Genomic DNA, 22,022 nt, shown 5'->3' on the forward strand with positions numbered 1-22,022 from the left:
ATTTTTTTCTTTCATTTTAACACCATGTGACTGTACTAATGTTCAGTCATATCAACAGTATATCAGAGTTTCTTTTCTCCATATTTTCACAATGTTCATTGCAGTTTTGCCCATTTAGCTCAAAGATAGTATTTCTTCAGGAGACAGTGTTCACAAACATATTTGCGATTAGATGGTTGGGCTGCTCTGGAATGATCAGTTCTTCCACTTACAGAATTCAGTTGTGCTTGCTATAGTCATCACGAAATGGAAAAATATTAGTAGCTATCTATGCATTAATTAAATATAAAGACACTCTTCTGTTTCTAATTTAAGCAAGCAGGCAAGTTAGAATTATTATTCCTTTTAGAAGTTATAAAAATAAAAATAAAAATCATCTGGTGCTTCATTAATGAGGTTCTTCTCATGACTTCTTTTCCTGAATGCTGAAATATTTACTACTCTTGCTGGAGGAGCAATGAATGGCCAAACTGGAGCCTTCACAAGGCATGGATACTTAGATAATGAAACAAAATGCTTTGGCAAAAAAGAGATTGTTTATGCTTTTCTTTTATTGCTTACTAAAGGCCAACATTCTACTTTACAGCAATCAATATTCTTGAATTGCAAACTTTTTAGAAGCCTGAAGGAAATGGATCCTTGTCAGGCTAAATGTTAACCCTCTCTCTGTTAGAAGTCAATAAAGCAGTCTTCACTTTACAATATAATTTTTCTCTGCTTTAGAAAGCAAAAAGGTAATCTCTTAGGAGTCCCTGAGGAAAAACAAAACATAGGATGGATGTGTTTGCTGAGTGTCTAAAGGCCCTTCCTATGTTCCTCAGCTCACTGGACTGTGAATGAAAGATCCTCTTATTACACTTCATTCTTAAGGCTTTGGCCTCAGCACCATCTCCTTAGGGTGGCCTTCTCTCACTCCCAGAGCAGAGGCCTTCCTGATTCGTGATTTTCTCTAGTCACAATAAGTATTCCATTATGTTACTATCTTTGTGATTCTTGGCTTCTTTGATACTCCATAAACTCCCTGTATGCTGAGATAATTCTGTTTTGATTTCAAGACCAGTGAGAAATCATTAATAAACATATGTACTGAAGGGTTGAGTAGATGTCCATCCACTGTGAAATATTCTTTTAGCATTTCCTAAACAATATAATCTGGTCTGGGGGTGGCAATAGGAAATTCTTTCTGCCCACAGCCTCACAGAAAGAGCTGCTTAGGAGATTCTGCCCACTCACAATTATTATCAGGTCAAATAGTGATGAATGAGAAGCAACACTCATTCTCCAGACAAGTCATATCTTTTGGAATGAAGAAGAGAAGGGCAGAGTAAATGGACAGCTGGGTAACTTACTTGGCACTGGGCTGGGTTAGCAACTTCATAGCCTGAATTCAAGAGTGTGGCTAGATTTTAACCTGCCCTGGTATGTGCTAGAACCACAGATGGCCAATATACATACTGTCATGGAATGTGCTAAAGCTGAAGGTCCCAGAAGGAAAGTAAGCCTGTTCCAGCCTACCTTGTAGCCTCAAGGCCACACAGAAGACAAACCATAACAGTTTTCAAAATGGCCCAGCTCAGGTATTGCAAACTATGACCCAGGGGTCCAAATCCAACCCATAACCTGTTTTCTATAATCTCTGAGCTAAAAACGTTATTCACCTTTTAAAATAGTTGAAATAAAATGGAAGTACAATAATGTTTCATGACATATAGAATCATATGAAATTTGAATTTCAGTATCTAGAAGTTTTAGTGGGGCATATGCAGGTACATTTATTATAGTCTAGAGCTATAGTGTCTAGAGCTAATTTTGCACCATGAATTAAATTTGAGTTGTTGTTCCTCAGAGCTTAACATTCTAACTGTGTTGAAGTCTAGAGGAAAGAGTTACTGACCAATTCTGTAAATGACCATTATAAAGAAGAAATCACACATTTAAACAGAGGGTAAATTTGCCTTTCCTAGAGTTTGCAAAAAAATTATATTCAAGTACCTAATACTCTAAGACTTTCTTTTTAAAAATTGCTTTCTGCGTCAGTTCAGCTTTCAAGACCCAAACTGGATGAGCCCAACTTATTCTAGTCATGTGGATTAGAATTAATGTTCACAGTTACCATGTTGGAAGATGTTCCTATGTGGTCAGCACTTTGACAGCCTCTCTCCAACATACAAAATGCCATCTTTTCCAAATTGTGTATTAAAGATGTATTTGAGAGTAGTACTGAGAAATGAGAAGAGTGATAGAAGCTGAGACAGGAAAGATACACCTGATTCTTTTTGCCCATAGTAACAGTTTGAATGTTATACTGACAAGAACAGAGCACCATTAAGTTGCTTTAAGCAGGAAAGTTATGTAATATGGTCTATATATCTAAATGTTTGTGTCAGAAAGTAGAATAAAGTGGCTGCTAGAAGCAGTGCCAAGGCCAAGGCTAGGATGATGGTAGAGAAGAGATAAACGTTCATATTGAGAATGCATTCTGGAGGAAAATTAAATGGATGGAGAATGATGGTATTTGCTCTAGAATATAGAAGCCTGAGAGAAAGAGATGGATGATGGAAAAATTCAGAGGCTCTGTTTTAGGCAGAGAATATTTGATGTTTTTATTAGATATCAAAATGATAAAAAGCCTGACCTGAAAACACACCAAAAATTCAACATGACAAACTTTCTCTGGTTGCCATAGAAGCAGGCAATGATGTTAAACACAAACAAAAAAATGACATTTAAAAAAGGATAAAAATGGCCATACAGGGACAAGAGTTCAGGTAATGTCATGTAAAGTAAGGTTAGTTGATGGAACACCATACCATCAGTGAAATAGTGAATAAAAAATATACTTAGGCACTGTGATATTATGCATCTGACTATTTTAGTCAGAATTCTGGGTAAAAATGAATAATTGTACCTGAGAATTTGTAACCACAGTCCTATCTTCATGTGGTTTGTGGTTTGCATATATAATGTCTATTTGATCTGGTAAACCAAAACCCACAGCCAAATTAATATTTAAATATAGTTCTTGGAGTTCCAGACTCAGAAATACTGGAATACCTTTTGTCAGACTAATTCTCTTGCACATAGCAATTATAAACTCTGGATGAAATATTTTCAAAGCCACACTATTACAAGTTACTAAAGATTGAAAAATGTTGAGAATGGAGGAAGTAAATTTGTCCCTTAAAAGGATTAAAAAAAGCACAACAGATGAGAGCTACAATTGTATCGCTTTTCTTTTGAAAATCACCTCAAATTACACATTGTGGGGATGGTTAGAATCAAAGCAGGAAGACATTACCCTTTATTGGGAATTACATGTCAAAATACAGAGTTCATGGCTGTCACAAAGATTTTAAATTAAGGAGAAAGAGACTAAAAGGTGGGAGACAAAATAAAGATCCTACAATCCTATAGATTATGCTTACATATATACTTAGCTGACCCAGAACCCCTACAGAACCTCTACAGGAGCACCCCAGGAGCCTACAAGGAATCATAAGCACCAAGGATAGAAAATCTCAGCAGAATTTTAATTGCTTTCCTCCACAGGGGTTGTAGAGTTTGAAGTTTGACTCTCATCAAATTAGAACAGTCTTACCACTTACCACTCAAGTCCTAGAACATCCATAACTGAAGAAATGTATAATGCTTTGACAATATGGATCAATTCCAAGACCCAAAGAAAACCTGAAGACTTGGAGCTCTAACAAAGTGAGATAGTAGCTTCTGCATATAAAGGCACTAAGTAGGCACATTACAGCAAGAACAAAAGTAAGACCGGGTGTTGGTTGCTCATACCTGTACTCTTAGCTACTCAGGAGGCTGAGATCTGAGGATCATGGTTCAAAGCCAACCCCAGGCAGAAAAATCCATGAGAGTCTTATCTCCAATTAACCACCAGAAAACTGGAAGTGGCACTGTGGCTCCAGTAGTAGAGTGTTTGCCTTGAGCTGAAGAGCTCAGGGACAGTGCTTAGGCTCAGAGTTCAAGCCCCACAACTGACGAAAAAAAAAAAAGTAAACAGCATTTGGAATAGAGCAACAGAATCAAGGACCAAGGATGTCTATATTATAACCAGAACACAAAATAAAATTGCTATAATGGGAAGTTTGAAAAAACAAAACAAAACCAGAACTTATAGTTCAGGGAAAAGGCAGAGTCACCAGAAACAGATTATAATGCAAATTTTAAATAAAAATAAAAAATTAATATGAATTTAAAGGTAAAATTGGAAGAAGCGAATAAAAAATTGTATTCCAGCAAAGAAGATAAAACTATCCTAAAAAACAAAAAAGAGTACAAAAAATAATTTAACTTTATGATGGAATGTATTAACCTTAACAGAAAATTAGAGATGGCCAAAGAAAAGCTGGCATGGTGTTGCATGTTTGTAGTCCCACTTCCTACTTCCTCCAATAGGCCCATCTTCTTTTGTCTACCTCATGTCAACAATAACATCATATAATGAATGCATCTGTGGATAAATCCATTGATCAATTCACAGACCATGAAATCCAATATTTCCTTGAACCCCACCTCTGAATATTATATTGGAGACCAAACTCTCAATGGAGGATTTTTTTTAATATTTCATATACAAATCATAACAAAGGTATGGGAAATTGAAGCTTCTGAAGAGGAGTAAAAAGGGAATGAGAAAGAATTATGGATAGCTGCTGAAACAATATAGCTTCTGAAATTCCTAAATTCCATGAAACCCTTTAATTTATAGATCCAAAATCTCAATACATACCAAAAAACTAAATACAATGGAAACTAGATTAAGTATATCATACTCGAATATCCAAAAGCCAAAAATGAAAAAAAGAAAAATACTTGAGAGCAACAAGAAAATAACATATACAGTGAGCAGTGTGATTAGTGGAGAGACAGTATTTCAATAGGAATAACACAAGGCAGAAGATGTCAATTCAAAATACTGAAACAAAAAAAATCCTAAATTGTAACCAGTAATTACATATCCATGAAAATTATCTTTTAGAATTGATGTGTTAAATAAAGACATTACATGGTAAACCACAAGTAAACCATTATACTCCAACTTGTACTCAAAAATGGGCCAAAGAAAGTCCTTTAGACTGAAGGATTGGTAACCTGACCTTTAATAAAGGAATAAACACATACAAATGGGGGCTATATGAGCATATATGCTCGTGTGTGTGTGTGTGTGTGTGTGTGTGTGTGTGTGTGTGTGTGTGTAGATGGACATGTGTTTCTCTTCAACTATATGCATATGGGGGAAACTTTTAACATTTCATCAGAAGTAATTAAAAGTTAACTTTAAATTGTGATAAAGATGCATATTGCAATCTCTAAAGTAATTGCTAAAAATAACTTGAAGATGTGATAATAAAGATGTCAGCAACATGTACTAATGCTGACTGGCTCTTGGGCAAAAGCCCTTGATTGTGATGAATGAGTGATGGCCACTCAATATTTTATATTAAAATTGCCTGAGATGGCTGCCAGTAAACTCTTTTTGTGTGAGCTTGTTATTGATCACTGATTGAAACTGTATCTACCTCTAAATGACACAGACTATTTGAGACCTGAAATATACTATTTGCAATGGATTGTGTCAGAAAAACTCTAGTTGAGAAGTAATGGCCCAGAAGAATTACCAAAAGAAAAGGAGGTAAATTCAAACCAGCTGGGCGCTGATGACTCATATCTTTAATCCTAGTTACTTAGGAGGCTGAGATCTGAGGATTATGGTTTAAAGGCAGATCAGATAGAAAAGTTTATGAGACTCTTATCTTCAATTAACCAGTATAAAGCTGGAAATAGAGGTGTTCAAGTGAGAGAGGCTTAGCTTTGAGCAAAAAAGCTGAATGAGAGTACAAGGCCCTGAGTTTAAGCCCAGTACTGGTATGAAAGTAAGACAAGAAGGAAGGAAGGAAGGAAGGAAGGAGAGAAAGAAAAAAGAAAGAAAGAAGAAAGAAAGAAAGAAAGAAAGAAAAGAGAGAAGGAAAGGAAGGAAAGAAGGATGTGAACCAATGCAACAATGATACTCACAAGAGACTATGTTGGAAATGAACTTTACAACTTGGGGGGAGTCAGAGGGGAAACGAAAGTGTGAGAAAAACGAGAGAGGGGTAACAGTGACTGACAAGAAATGTACTCATTGCCTTACTTATATAATTGTAACCCCTCTGTATACCTTTACAATAAAATTTTAAAAAAAGAAGGAAGGAAGGAAAAAAGGGAAGGAACAAAGGAAAGAAAGACAAAGGAAGGAAGGAAAAAGGAAGGAAGGAAGAAAGGAAGAGAGAAAGAAAGGAAAAAGAAAAGAAAAAGAAAGAAAGAAAAGGAAGAAAGAAAGAAAGAGAAGAGAGAAGGAAGGAAGGAAGAAAGAAAGAAAGGAAGGTGTATTCAAAAACAGGGTTCAGGATTCAACTAAAGAGCCCACTGCAAATACAAGCTGGTTGCTATGATTGCTTTGACCTCTGTATAATCTCCCTAAAGAGCAAACCCCACAATTGAATGGCATCTCCACCTGATTAGTACTGGAGGAATCAGAGGATTACCATTAGTCTCCAGCTGGTTTACAGAAAGCTCCCAGAAGGCTAGAAGGCTAGAAATCATTTCAAAGGGGCTGCACTATGGTCAGACAATGATTGAAAAATGGTCAAATCAGTCCGCACAATTGACAGAATTCAGGATGACATTTATCAAAGTATCAGAGAAACAAAGTGATTTTGACAAAACAATGTGGTAAGAATTGATTTTGCTCTTTAAACACAATCAATGAATTTGTTGTGTGGTCTAAAATATAGGCCCTAGAGGACTGGAAAATTTTCGTGAGCATGAAGAGCACTTGAGGAGTTTGTTAGCCTAAGGCTAAGTGAGGAGGCTGACCATGAAACGTTAATTCACAATGGGCCCTGAGAAAGAGAAGGCTTACAGGAGGCCACACAGAGTGGGAAGAGTTTGGAACAGCCAAAGAACTGGCCCAGAATACTTGCTTAGCTCTAGGGTTTACAACAAGGTACTTCACCTCTCAGAACCCAAATTTCCTTACATGATTATTTGCAGTTAATCTCTGAGATTTCTTCTATATTCTTCCATGCTGGGAGTCCATGGCTTAATCCTGTAATTCTTTCTACTCTGGAGGCTGAGATCTAAAGATTTCAATTCCCTGGGCAGGGAAGTCCATGAGACTCTTATTTCTAATAAACTATTTATTTAAAATCTAGAAATGAAGCAGTGGCTCAAGTGATAGACCAACCTTGAGCTAAAGAAGCGCCAGGCCCTGAGTTCAAGCTGGAGGACCCCTACCTCCCATAAATTTGATTCTTGACTGGCAAGGAAGCAGCTTAGACACACTGTTGGAGTTGTAAGGAGGAAGGCCACAGCATCCTCTGCACACACAGCACCACTTCTATTAGGGTAGTTCATCCCAAGGGAATGCTGTAAAAAGATGGAGAAACAGATCAGTTCATTGACATAGTATCTGCAATGCTATCAACACAGCAAACCACTAGGAGCATTGCAGAGACAGATGTAGCCAGCTCCTGAGCAAACACAAGGGCTTCAGGAAGAGTTGCCTGTGGTCTTGTGAGCCTGCCCACTGCAGATGCCTGGTGAAAAGTGGAGGGATGGTAAGGGGAAACAAAGGAGGAAGCAAAAATGCTTGATAAGAAATGTACTCATTACCATGCTCATGTAATTGTAACCCCTCTGTATGGTATTTTCACAATAAAAAAAACTTCTTAATAAAAAAAGTGGAAGGATTAAACTAAGGAACAGAAAGACAGGAAGGCTCCTGAGTGCTGAAACACACTGCCTTTTGGAAAGTTCTGTTTTAAAGGCAAAATAGAAGTTACATTCAGTTTTCAGCTGAATAATTAATGGTTTTGCATCCTATCTTCTAGATGGGCTGCTGAAATCAGCATCTGTCACAAATTAACAATTGCTTTTAGTAAAAGGGTGGAAATTGGTAAGAGATTTACAGAGCACTTTTCTCCTAGACTCTCTCACGTTGTCTCCCATCTCTACCTTCTCTTAACATGCTGTAATTGCTAGCTAAGGCTTTTTTCCTGGCGTGACCATATTTTCCTGTCTGATTTTTTTCACCCCTAGGACCAAATGCATGCTGAATGGTCCTATCTGGAAGTTCAGTGAGGAGGGAGGTACATGCCAGTAATCCCAACACCTATGAGGCTAAAGCAAGAGCACCAGGTTGAAGACTACACCAAGAGATCCTGTCTAAAAACAATGATTTGAAGTTTAAAGTTTTTAACCTTTCTTTCTGGTATGCAGGTGTTCTTCAGAGCCCTTAAGACCTCTTCTTCTGAGCTGCTAAATTAATAAAAAGAAGTGGCTATTAGAACTCCGAAGGACTATGTCTAAATAATAGTGGAAATGTAAAGAAGCATATGTTTTCTTTAAACAGATCCAAGTTACAAATAAGTCTTTTTGTTATGTTTATATATTGTGTATAATTACAATCAAAAAGAAAAAGGCTTGTCTATTCCAGCCTCCCTTGCCCACCCTCATTTCCCATGGCCACTGATCTATTCCTTCCAGGTTTCTAATCTTTATCCTTCTCCAGAATGCCATTTAAATGGATTTCTGGGATGTCTTTGCTCTGTATTTAAGATTCATCTATATCTTGATGTGATATATATATATATATATATATATATATATATCACATCAAGATATATAATTTTTAAAACTGATGGTCTGCCTTTCAGTGAAGAGGTAGACTTGACCCATTTGCCTAACTGAAGGTTATCCTGGTTGAGTCTACCTTTAACTATTAAGGCTATTAATATTCACATGCTGGTGCTTGTGCATATGTGTTTCCACTTAATATGGGTATATACTGTGGACAATGATTGCTGGATTGTGTGGCAAGACATCAAACTTCAGAAGAAATTTCCAAGTTGTCCTGCAAGTGGCTGGGCTATTTTGTATTTTCCTGAACAATAAATGAGAGCTCCTATTGCTTTATATCCCGACCAACATTTGGTACTGTCACTTTTCCATTTTAATGGGTATGTCTTAGTAGCTCATTCTGTTAACTTATACTTGCCTTATGACACATGATATTGAGCATCTTTCCCTCTGTACTCACCATCTGGGTACCTTCTCTTGTGAGGTATGTGCTGAGAACTTTGCCCAAATTTCATTGATTTGACTCATCATTGATTTCTTTTTTTGTGTGTGTGTGTGTTTGTCGGTTGTGGGGCTTGAACTCTGGGCTTGGGTACTGTCTCTGTGCTCTTCAGCTCAAGGCTAGCGCTCTACCACTTGAGCCACAACACCACTTCTAGTTTTCTAGTGGTTTATTGGAGATAAGAATCTCATGGACTTTTCTGCCTGGGCTGCCATGAACCATGCTCCTCAGATCTCAGCCTTCTGAGTAGCTAGGATTACAGGCATGAGCCACCAGTGCCTGACTTCATTGTTGGTTTCTAAGAACTCTGAGTTTAAGGAGATAAGACTCAGGGAAAGGCTCAACTGAGTACTGGTGGCCCATAGTTGTAATTCTAGCTACTCGGGAGGCTGAGATCTGAAGATCAAGATCTCAAGCAAGCCTGAGCATAAAAGTCTGTGAGACTTTTATCTCCAGTTAATCAGTATGAAGCTGGAAATGGAGCTGTGTGGCTCAAGTGGCAGTGGGCACACCTTGAGTGAAAAAGCAAAGCAAGAACCAGATGCCCCAGGTTCAAGCCCAGAACTGAAACATATACAAAAACACTTTGTGAGAAAAAAAAATGGTTTTGTTTTTTTTCCCAATGCAACCATCTTTGCCTAGATGGTATTTTCTGTTTGTATGAGGTAGAAACACAGAACTTCAGAGCTAACAGATGAGAATGCTGTGTGCATGGTGAAATACCTGTCTGGTTTACTCTACAACTTCACAGGGAAATGAGTGGGTAGAAATGGAGCCTTATGGATTCCACAAGAGTTCCACAGCACTGTAGCATAGAATCCTTCTGTTCAGGGTTTACTGAGGAGCTTGTCACTGCTCTGTTTAATACCAAATAAAGTCCTGGTTGAATGTACCGGTGGACATTTCCCTCTGATTCTTCCATGGGCAAACTGTCTGGTTTAGGCTTACAAAATAAGCCTGGACACTTAAAGGAAAAAGAACTTTCTCAATGATTTAGTGAAATGCAAGTGACTGAAAAAATAGCTAATTATTAATACTTCTGCCTATGAATATGAAAATATATTCTACCTATGATTTTTAGATGACTGAACATCATGGGTGTAGAAAAGCTGGCAGGAGATTACAACTTTCTGGAATACCTTTAGAATTATCTAGCTAATAACAAATTCAAATCTAGGTCCAAATGTAGAATTGTATTTACTGTTTTTAAAAAGTGGGAGATTTTACATCTTGTTGAATTCATGTTTACATTTTAGTTGTATGCTTTTCTATGAGTGAAGGTTTGCCATTTGGGGACTTTTTTCTTTTTTCTTTTTATACCAGTACTGGGCTTGAACTCAGGGCCTGAATCTTTTCCTTTATCCTTTTTCATTCAAGGCTAATATTCTCTCACTTGAACCATATACTCTGCTTAGTCTAGTTTCGAATCACAATTCTCAAATCTCAGGTTTCTGAGTAGCTAGGAATATAGGTGTGAGACACTGGTGCCAGTCATTTGGGGGTTTGTAAATTGCATTAGTTTTCCTATTTGAATATAACCTTTGCATGTTCTACTACAAAAACAGCTCTGAGTATGCTATTTTCTGTGTTTGCTAAAAGATTGTGAGCTAAGAGGAAATAAGAATGTCTATTTCCATGGATTATATTGTGAAAAGACCTGAAATGCATTCTTACACATGCCCTTTGAGAAAGAGAGCTATTCCAAAGAAGATGGGCCTAGTTTCCCAGGCCATGAGGAGGACATAGGCAGTGGGTAGTCTCCAAAGGCATGTGGTAAGCAGCCATTATCCATAGTTTTCTTGATTCTCTAAGTGCAGTTCTGATATTATTCCAGAAACAAACAAGAAACAACAGGAAACTGGGAGTGGTTATGTGTTTGGCTCATTGTTTCCTGCCATTAGTTTGACCTAAAGCCACCTTCATATTTTAAATTTGGTCCTTTGGTTTCTCATTGCATAGTGACTTGAAATCTAACCCATTAGACTATAACTCACTCTTGTTACAAGTAGTTTAATCTCAGCCAATCATAAACTACTGTTTGAATCATATTCAGATAAGACATATTAAAGCTACTATCAATCAAATGGTCTCCTTCTAACAGCAACTTTCAGCAACTCACTTTCTTTTTTCTAGGTATAAGTATAACCTGCTCTTAGGGTGCGGAGAACTATCCTGAACTGTTTCCAATTCATAAAACTGTCTAATTCTAGAATAACAAAGTCAATTAAGACACAATAAAGTTAGATTTTTTTGTAATTTTTCTTATTGACATATAACAGCACAAGTTTAGCACCCCAAAATACTTTGGTCAATAAAAATTTATTATTCTTAGCTTGGTGATGAATGTTTGTAATCCCAGTAACTTCATAGGGAGAGTTGTGATAAAAGGTCAGCTTAGGCAAAAGATAATACACTATCTCAAATACAAGTCAGACATAGTGGTGTGCTTATGTGTTCTCAGCTACTTAGAAGATGGAGGTAGGAGGATTATGGTCTGGGATTGGCTGAGACAAACATAGTACAAGAACCTAACTTAGAAACAAAAGGACGGGAGCTATGGCTCAAGAGGTAGTGTGTGAGTTCAATCCCCAGAAAAATGGCATTTTAAAAAAACCACATAAATTCACTTGACACTATGTTAGATATAAACCTTACAATTTGTGGGAAAGGGGGATAGGGAGGGGTAAGTGGAAGATAATGAAGGATGGGTTAACAATGACAAAATGTAAATGTACTCATAACCTTACTTATGTAACTTATAACCCCCCTGCTCATCACCGCGCATGTGGTATTCAGGTAAGGGGTAGGTTTATTCATCGTTCTGGCTGGCACCAGGCCATGTTGGCCCTCCAGGCACCTGGGAAAAGACCTGGGAAAGAGAGTGTCTGGGCCTGGGGTAGGCCTTATCTAGGGTAGGGGTGGGGAAAGATGTGGCCTCATCGAATCCAGATGTGACCTCTTCCAGGTGTGCCAGTTGCCTAGGTAATTCAGGTACTGGGTGGAGACTTTGCTGCGAGGAAGGTGGAGTCTGCTTGCCATCCAGGAGGGGACCTTACACTTTTCAATCAAACTAAAATTTAAAACAAAATTAAGCAGGTATGTATTTAGAAAGAGTGACATAAGTATTTTCTTTAAGTCATTTAAAAATATACCATCTTTAAGTAATTGTTTGTTGGTATCAATTCAACATGTCAGTTTATGAGTACAATGAATTTTGATCACTGTCTCCTCTACCATTCTTCTTCCCACACCTTTCCCAACGCTGCCAACTTTTCAAGTTGTCTGATTCTATTTTCATTAACAGATTAAATGTGATTGCTTCAATTAACTACCTTCCCTAATTAAAACTATAAAAAAATTGTTCTTAAAGCACCAAAAGAATAAACTGATTGTACTTACAGCTTCTTCATGAAGAACTATGTGTATCTGTAGAACAAAGCAGTGTCTTTGAACCCCAGACATCAACAGTCCTACAAATATGGCCCTGAAGACAACATGGAGCCATATTGAGAATATGTTTTCTTTTAGAAGTTAAAAAATTAGTCAGGTGCTGATCTGTAATGCTAGCTACTCAGGAGGCTGAGATCTAGGAATTGTAGTGTGAAGACTGACCACAGAAAAATGTCAGTTAAGACTCTATCTCAAATTAACTAAAACTGCAAAATGAAGCATGACTCTAAAGGTAGAGCACCAGCCTAAATAGTTGAAAATCTATGATCTTGAAATTGAGTCTTTTTCAGAAATCCCAAATCTAAATGGAAATGATTTTTCTCTATATTAGATGAGTCAAACTTCATTGTTTTGCAGCAGTATAGATAAATTTGAAGCAAAGGCAACTATCATCATCATAGTTATAAGAAATGTGTCTAGGGGCCATTTTCTGCTAACTTCAGTAATGCAGTTGTTAGCTTGACAGAGGCATTTGTCATGGGCCGTGCTTGTGCTATGGGGAGCAGGCTGTGTGCATTATGCTCAAGCAGAGGCTGTTGACAGCTGTTTGACATTAGAGAGGAAGTTTTCTCTTTCAACTCTAGACAATCAACAAAAAGCCATTACAAGCTTCAGATATATTAATTTACTTTAGAACTATTTTGAGTAATGTTCTCAGTTTTGTTGTAAAAAAAAGCCATTTTTAATATTTTTAGAATTGCATAAATCAAATGAAAATGGTTGCTTGGATCCTCTGGGCAGAGAATGGCAAGGGCATCATCCCAGTTCCTTTCTCTGCAGCATGGGGAAATCACTGAATGTCAGAGCTCATGTCTGTGATGATTTCCAGCAAGGTGGAATTGTTTCTTCTTGACTCTGTGTGCTCTTTCTTCAGGAGTGACAGAAAGAGGAGAATAGAAGAGAGGATGCCTTCTCAATGCTTTGCAGCAAACATGATAAGGCCAACCATTGTTTGAAATGGCTTCATTGCTTCTCAGACCAGAAGTTGATGGCTTTATATGCACTTAGCCTGGCCATGGCTAGCGTTCCATGATTCCATGATTGGATGCTCCAGTAGCTGTGTGTCATTCTTTTTCTTCCTACTTTAACACTCAAGCCTAATAGCATCTATGCCAATGTTCCCTCCCTCCCTCGTTTCCTTCCTTCCTTCCTGCCTTCCTTCCTTCCTTCCTTCCTTCCTTCCTTCCTTCCTTCCTTCCTTCCTTCCTTCCCTCTCTTTTTGTCTCTCTCTCCCTCTCCCTCTCCCCCCTCTCTCTCTGCCAGTAATAGGTCTTGAACAGAGGGCCTGGGCACTATCTCTTAGCTTAACTGTTTTGCTCTAGGGTGACACTCTACCACTTGAAGCACACCTTTACCTACAGTTTTTCAGTGGTTAATTGGAGATAAGAGTCTCAAAGCCAGGGATGGCTTTGAACCACAATGCTCAGATCTCAGCCTATTGTGTAGCTAGGATTTCAGGTAGGTTCGCCAGTGCCTAGTTATGCTTCAATTACTTTTTAATCAAAGTGAGGTTGCTGGTCACCTAAACTCATTTTGCTGGCCCATGAAGGAGAGTAGCATAGGAATTATTTGTGGAGAATCAGTACTATCTAAGAGTAGTTGGCATCCATTTATGAGAGCTGGTGTATAAACACCCCAGCTAGTTTTTCAGGTGACATACCTCTAGCTTCATGTTGTTCACTGCCTCCCATAATTCCCTAGGGCCCTGGCTAGTAATTATGATGATAATTTTCTTAGCTGAAAACATCTAAGACCTGGTTTTACAGTGGATTTCTGCAAGGCCTTCAAAGCAGAGCTCACACCAATACTCTTTCAACTCTTCAATGAAATTGAAAGTTCAATACCAAACTCATTCTATGAAGCCACCATAACCCACCTCCCAAAACCAGGCAGGGTCTCATAAAAAAAGTCCCATTTCTTTGATGAACATTGATGCAAAACTTCTCAACAAAATTTTGGCCAATTGATTTCAACAATTCATCCAAAAAATCATACACCACAATCAAACATGATTCATTTCAGGGATGCAAAGCTGGTTCAATATATGGAAATCAATTAATATAATTCATCACATCAACAGGAGCAAGGATAAGAGCCACATGGTTGTCTCAATAGATGCAGAAAAGCATTTGACAAGATCCAACACCCTTTTATAATGAAGGTTCTGGAAAAATTAGGAATCCATGGAACCTTCTTCAACACAATAAAGTCTGTATATGAGAAACCTACAGCCAGCATTATACTTAATGGTGAAAAACTAAAGCCATTTCCTCTAAACTCAGGAACAAGACAAAGATGTCCACTCTCTCCACTTCTCTTCAATCTAGTATTAGAATGTCTAGCTACAGCAATAAGAAAAGATGCAAACATAAAGGGGATCCAAATAGGGAAAGAAGAAGTAAAACACTCCCTCTTTGCAGATGACATGATCTTGTATTTAAAGAATCCCACAGACTCCACTCCCAAATTACTTGACCTGATTCAAAACTTTGGCAAAGTAGCAGGGTATAAAACTAATCCACAAAAATCAATGGTTTTTCTGTATGCCAACAATGAGAAAAGTGTAGCTGAAATTAGGAAAGCAACTCCATTTGTAATAGCCCCACAAAAAATAAAATACCTAGGAATTAACTTAACCAAAGAAGTGAAGGACCGCTATGATGAAAACTTTAAAAACCTGAAAAAGGAAATCAAAACAGAACTTAGAAAGTGGCAAAAACTCCCATGCTCCTGGATTGGAAAGATCAACATGGTGAAAATGGCAATATGTCCCAAAGCTATCTACAAATTCAATGCGATACCTATCAATATTCCAACCTCATTCTTCAAGGAAATAGAAAAGGCAATCCAAACATTCAAATGGAACAATAAAAGACCTCAAATAGCAAAAACAATCCTTAACAGAAAGAACAGTGCTGGAGGAACATCAATACCAAATTTCAAACTCTACTACAAGGCCATAGTAATCAAAACAGCTTGGTACTGACACAAGGACAGACCTCAGGACCAATGGAACAGAATTGAAAACCCAGAAATGAACCTACAGACCCATAGCCATCTAATCTTCAATAAGGGAGCTAAAAAAATAGAATGGAAGAAAAACAGCCTCTTCAGTAAATGGTGCTGGCAAAATTGGTTAACTACTTGTAGAAAACTAAAGCTAGATCCTTCTATATCACCCTGCATCAGAATCAACTCCAAATGGATCAAAGACCTCAGAGTCAAAGCAGACAGTCTGAAAACATTACAGGATGGAATAGGAAAAATCCTAGGCCGAAATTCTCTTAATAGAGACCCAGAAACACAACAAATCAAAGAAAGGTTGGACAAATGGGATTGCATGAAATTGCAGAGCTTCTGCATGGCAAAGGACATAGCTAGCAAGATCAATAGAAAGCCCATGGATTGGGAGAAGATCTTCACTAGCCATACAACGGACAAGGGTCTCATATCTAAAATATACCTGGAACTCAAAAAATTAAATCCCCCAACAACAAATCTTCAAAGAAACACCTGCCCAATAAAAAGTGGGCTAAAGACTTAAAGAGAAACTTCTCTGAAGAGGAAAGAAGGATGGCCAATAGACACATGAAGAAATGCTCAACCTCTCTAGCCATAAAAGAAATGCAAATCAAAACAACATTGAGATACCAACTCACCCCAGTTAGAATTGCTATAATCAAGAACTCTAATAACAATAGATGTTGGAGGGGATGTGGACAGAAGTGAACCTTACTGGGGGCTGGGAAGGTGGCTCAGTGGTAGAGCACTTGCCTTTCATGCATGAGGTCCTGGGTTCGATTCCCCAGCACCACATGAGCAAAAAGAAAAAGAGCTGGAAGCGGCGCTGTGGCTCAACTGGTAGAGTACTAGCCTTCAGCTGAAGAGCTGAGGGACAGCACCCAGGCCCAGAGTTCAGGCCCCATGACCGAACCCCCTCCCCCAAAAAAGAAGGGAACCTTACTACATTGTTGGTGTGAGTGTAAACTTGTTCAACCACTTTGGAAAGTAGTATGGAGGTTCCTCAAAAGACTCCACATAGAGCTCCCCTATGACCTAGCAATCCCACTTTTAGGCATTTACCCAAATGATCACAAACAATACCACACTAAAGCTACCAGCACAACTATATTTATTGCAGCATTATTTACCATAGCTAAGATATGGAACCAATCCAGATGCCCCTCAGTAGATGAATGGATCAAGAAAATGTGGTATATATACACAATGGAATTCTATGCCTCCATCAGAAAGAATAACATTGCCCCATTTGTTAGGAAATGGAGAGACTTGGAAAAAATTATATTAAGTGAAGTAAGCCATGCCCAAAGAAACATAGGTCCCATGGTTTCTCTTATTTGCAATAGCTAGTATATGTCTGAGTCAAGCAGAAAAGGTCAGATAAGTTGATGTTAGGTGAAATGAACCCCAAGATAAGTATTCAAATGTTTTTTTTTCTTTCATGCAATTGTTTCTAACATATTTATAAGATGATTTCTTTGTTGCTGTGTATGTCCCTCCCCCACAGTATAACCCCTGCTTTCACTGTATTTGATGTTGGTATAATTTGTGGAGGGGAAGGGCAAAAACAAATCATTTAAATAGGGATACAGGTGGACCCATTGTAACAATGAGATGTACAAGTCGTTATGTCGAAAAACAAACTTTACAACTTTGGTGTGTGGGGGGAGGGTCTAGTGAGGGGGTAGAGGGGTTATGGGAAGGGATGGGAAGGAGAAACAAAGGAGGAGGCAACAATGCTTGATAAGAAATGTACTTGTTATCTTGCCCATATAATTGTAACCCCTCTGTATGGTATTTTCACAATTAAAAAAAATAAACAAAAACATCTAAGACCTTCTTATTTGATAGCAGATATTTTAGCTTGCAACTAGATTATAATCTTGAAGAAAAGCCAGGTAGTATTAGCTCTGTTTCTCTCCCATTGTTTAAAATGTATTCTGTGTAAAGAGAAGCCAAATAAATATTTCTTACATACTGTTCAGACAGTGTTCCTAAAACTTAAATTGCTCTGGATGAAATTTACTTGCTACTTTCATTTGCACTCATAGTTTATTAAAACCATCTCAGTCCTGCTCTTCATCCTTTAGGCATTCATTATTTAGAGAAACTAAACAGCATGAGATGGCTAGATGTCATCTTCCTATTAGAGATTTCTCCTTTAGCATATTGAGAAGGGTCTAAGATGATATTCCACTTTAAATTGATTCATAGCAGATGATCTTTAGGTTTTTTCCCAATGTTAAGATCATATAAATAAGTTAGGGGAAACACATGTTTATTTATAGCTGGGCAAGACCATTGAAAGATAAGAGTCTTTCTTTGTTATTAAGAATGAATCCAATTTTGCATACATTATCTTCATGGTCATAAAAAGCATTTCCATTGGATGAGTTCCTCTAGCTGATTCTACTAAAAATCCAATGCATTTCCAAGGTTGTGTTTAACTCTTCAAGCTCCATGGTGAAGTTTTACAGCTAACAGGATTAATTGCTATTCTTTGGTTTATGAACACCTTTAAGTGAATGATCAAGACCACATGGATTTATTTTTTTGGATATTTAAGAAATATGTAATTTTAGCCCAGAAGCCTCCTCCCTCATGGCTTACCATGCTCTTTCCCTAGGTGACACTAGGCCCCGGTAGTAAAGGCAGCAAATGATCAGCCCCTATTCCCTTTCCCTGAGAGAGCACCCCGTTGGGATAGCTATGACCATATAAGGCAGGGAGATCCCACAAATCCCGGAGCTTATAAATGGTCATCTGAGACAATAGCTGGCACTTCTCACTTCCTCTCACCTGGTGAGATGGGGGTCTTGCTGGTCCCCTTACTGGCAATAAACTTTTCCTTTGTTCTTCCTACCTGGATGTTCCTGTGGCTTTCTGGCTGAGTCTAATTTACTCTAACATGTAAAATTAAACAAAGTTAGTTTAGGCATTGATGAGGGTAGGAAACCTGTGATTGAATGGTAAAAATATGAAATGGGAACTATTATTATTGTGCATCTTTTCCTGTATTGTTCTTCTCCCACATAGATATCTAGGTTCATGAAGGAAAGAGAAATTCCCATATGACACAGAAAATTATTAAAGATGATTTTTGTGCTTTTATCTTTTTTTTTTAATGAGCGAAATAAAGGGGAACTGTTAGGTAGGAATAAAAAAAGGCAAACATGGCATGTGGAATATAATACTCAGCCCAACATGGCTTTTCTTGTTTTCATAGTACCTCAGGTTCCTGCTCAAATGCTTCATTTTCCCATAATGCTCTAGGTGTCTGGTCAGCCAGTGAAAAGAGTCTAGCATGTACAATCATCAACAATCATTGCAAAGCCCAAGGGAGGAGATATGGGAGAAACCCTGTGCTATAAAAACAGCTCTCTGAGAGGACAGCATTGGATTCCACTTTGGGCCTCTCTCTATAGAGTGTCTAGTTACTTCCTTTTCATGGATTTCTTTTCACTTTCAAATAAACTTGCTTTGCGTGCTTTAAACACTTTCTTGCCTTTTAAATCTTTAATGGGCAGATAAAACAAGCCCCACCCCTACATGGCATCTTTAAAGTCTGCCTCTGAAATATAAGCAGAAGCTAAAGTACCTGCCTTTCTAGAGGAGCCCTGGCTAGGAGGAGGGTGAGGTGTGTCTGTCAAGTGATTCTGGGAAGAAAGATGAAACAAAATAGATATAAGATCATATAAAGATAACAGGAGGCTTATTTTACTCACAGATCCCATGCAGAGAGGGATTTCAAGGGCTGACAAGAAGCCAGGAGGTAGCAGGGAACCAAGGGTGAGAGAAGAAAGGACTGAGGGCAGTTGCCCAAAGAAGTTGATAATTTGCCAGTTTAGAGAAACTTCATCAAGGTAGAATGTGTTCCTAAGATTCTAGTGCTGGCTATTAAGTTTTGTCACAGTTGGAATAGATGTTGATACAGGAGCAGACTTTACATCAGCAACTACGATCATTGCTATTCCCACAGGTGTTAAAGTATTTAGCTGATTAGCTACATTCCAGGCTGTGGGGTATGTTGGGTTTGGGGTCATTGCAATGAGAAACGAATTCAGGTTTAGAGCACAAATCACCTCATGGGGAGAAATTATAATTAGGCCAGAGGTGATTGGGGTGTCTGGATATGAAACAACTTAGTCAGGCCTACAATGGATATTGAAGCAACATAAGGTGATATGTATTCATTATACATGCGTTCATTAAATGTTAATTAGAACAGATGTTAAACTTGTAAGGTCACATGGTTATATAGTTAGACCTAAGGTAATGAGAAACAGAGGAATATGACAGGAACACAGAAGTTAGGAATGTGCTTCTATTCTGGGTGGTGCTTGCCACTCTCATATATAAACTTTCATCTGACTGTCACACAATTTCTGCAACTGTTTTTACCAGGTCTACTGATGAGTTTGTCAAAAGTCAGGATAAAGACACTGCAGAGCACACAGCTTTTTTGTGCACCAATCAAGACTTGACTGCCTCCAAAGCCCTTTTTTTAACAGGAAAAAGAATGAGAAAAGAAAGTAAAAAAAGAAGGGAAAGGGGGAGGAAGAAAGGGAAGAAAAGGAAGGAAAAAAGGAAAGAGGGAAGAAATGAGCATAGAAAGGAAGAAGGAAGGAGGAAAGAGAAGAAGGAAGAAAGAAAGGAGAGAAAGGAAGAGGAGAATGGCCCCAACAGTGTCCAGGATACAAGACAATAATAGTGTATAAATGGCCACAGGTCTGGAAGGAAAGACAGATGAGAGGCAGAGATACAGGAAGTCATCAGGTGCAGCAAGAGATGGTGGTGGTTTTATGGGTCCTGAATTCACAGAGCATTGTGTGGGTTCTCTGGAGATTTCCTTTCCCTAAAGTCAGCTAGTTTGTGCCTAAACTAAAGGGTGTTATTTTGAAGCCAAATAGACTAGGAAAAATGAGTACGGTCAGCTAACAGCAAATACAGGAAATATTCCTTCATGTACTTCCCTCAATATTAAGGGAACAAAACCCATTTGGGGGGAAACAAAGCAGGATAACTTATAGAAACTGAGGCCTGGTGTAGGCAACTCAGAAATATGGTATCTAAAAACTTAAAAATTCTACCTTTGCTTCAAAGAGAGGCAACTGAATGAATTCTTTCCTAAGGGATGCATTTCTCACCCAAGAATTCACAACTGCCGGTCAGAATGCCCCAGAATGCAGATAACTGGGCAGGGTCTCTCCTTGTTTCAAGGATAAGGATCTGTTTTATGGCAGGATGCATTCTTACCTGGAAACTCAGAGAATAACATCAGGTGTAGTTAAAGCAAACATAAAGCACCTCACTTTGCATAACTTAAAGCCAGACCCCCTGCCTTTACTCTTTTAATACCTAACAGCTTAAGGTGCTGTGTGTCTTTCTGGGTGTCTCCTTTGTTTGTCTGTGTCTTTGTGTCCCTAAGAGAGCACCCACACTTTGCCAGTGTGTGCCTCTACCCTTCTGTTTGTCTGCTTTTTTTCTCTGTTTCCTTGCTTGTTTACTTAATAAAGCTCTGCCAAGTTTTCTTACCATTGTGACTTGTCCAGAAATTCTTATTCTGGGATCAAAGTCAAGGACCCTAAGTGAAGAGTTTCTATATTTAAAGGGGAGCTTCACTAAACCTCACCTCTGTCCAGTGACAATTTCAAATGAGTCACTGTGGGAAATAAGAATGGAAAGAGGCTATATTGAAATAGTTAAATAGATGCTTATGGAGAAAGCTTCTTTGCCATAAATATTTTAATTTTCACTAAATACCTAAGTGTTTTACTTGCTGACCTTGGCTCTCTATGGTTTCAGTAGAATCTATCACATTCTGAAAGTAGTTATTAAAAAGTGCTCCTTTCTTGAAGGAGGTAAACTCATTAGACCCAGAGCCTGTGTCTCTGTGAGCAGGTGTAGGACTGGCAACTGTTGGGGTCCTTTATTGGATGGAAGCAGGTCCTGGGTGGAGGCCAAGGACGTTCTCTCTTGCCTCCATGGCAGCAGGGCACCAGGCTCCCCAGAGGCCTTGAGGCCTCAATGGTTAACGCATAGTTTGTAAATGACTTGCTTTCACAAGCAGCCATCAGGATGCATTATTAATACTGTACTGAGAAGAACAAGGGGCTTTTGTGGTTTATGCAGTAAACTGCACTTCCACTTAAGAGTGGACTATAGTAAATACAAATTGATGATACAGGCAATAGTAATCACCAAACCACAGCACAGGCAGCCTGACAAGAGAGGTCTGGGGCCAATTTCCAGCTAATTCAATGGTAAATGTTTGCCTTTAAAAAGTTTCTAGCCTGAGTAGATGGGGGTTCTCACATTCACTTCTCACCTCTGTAATGTTTTGTTTGTACAAAGATCTCTGAATTGCCTGCCATAGTGTAGAAAAACTGATTGGTTCTATAGATAT

This window comes from Dipodomys merriami, unplaced genomic scaffold, assembly GCF_024711535.1.
Source record: "Dipodomys merriami isolate MVZ:Mamm:240054 unplaced genomic scaffold, mDipMer1.0.p SCAF_2, whole genome shotgun sequence".
NCBI classification, from domain to species: Eukaryota; Metazoa; Chordata; class Mammalia; order Rodentia; family Heteromyidae; genus Dipodomys; species Dipodomys merriami.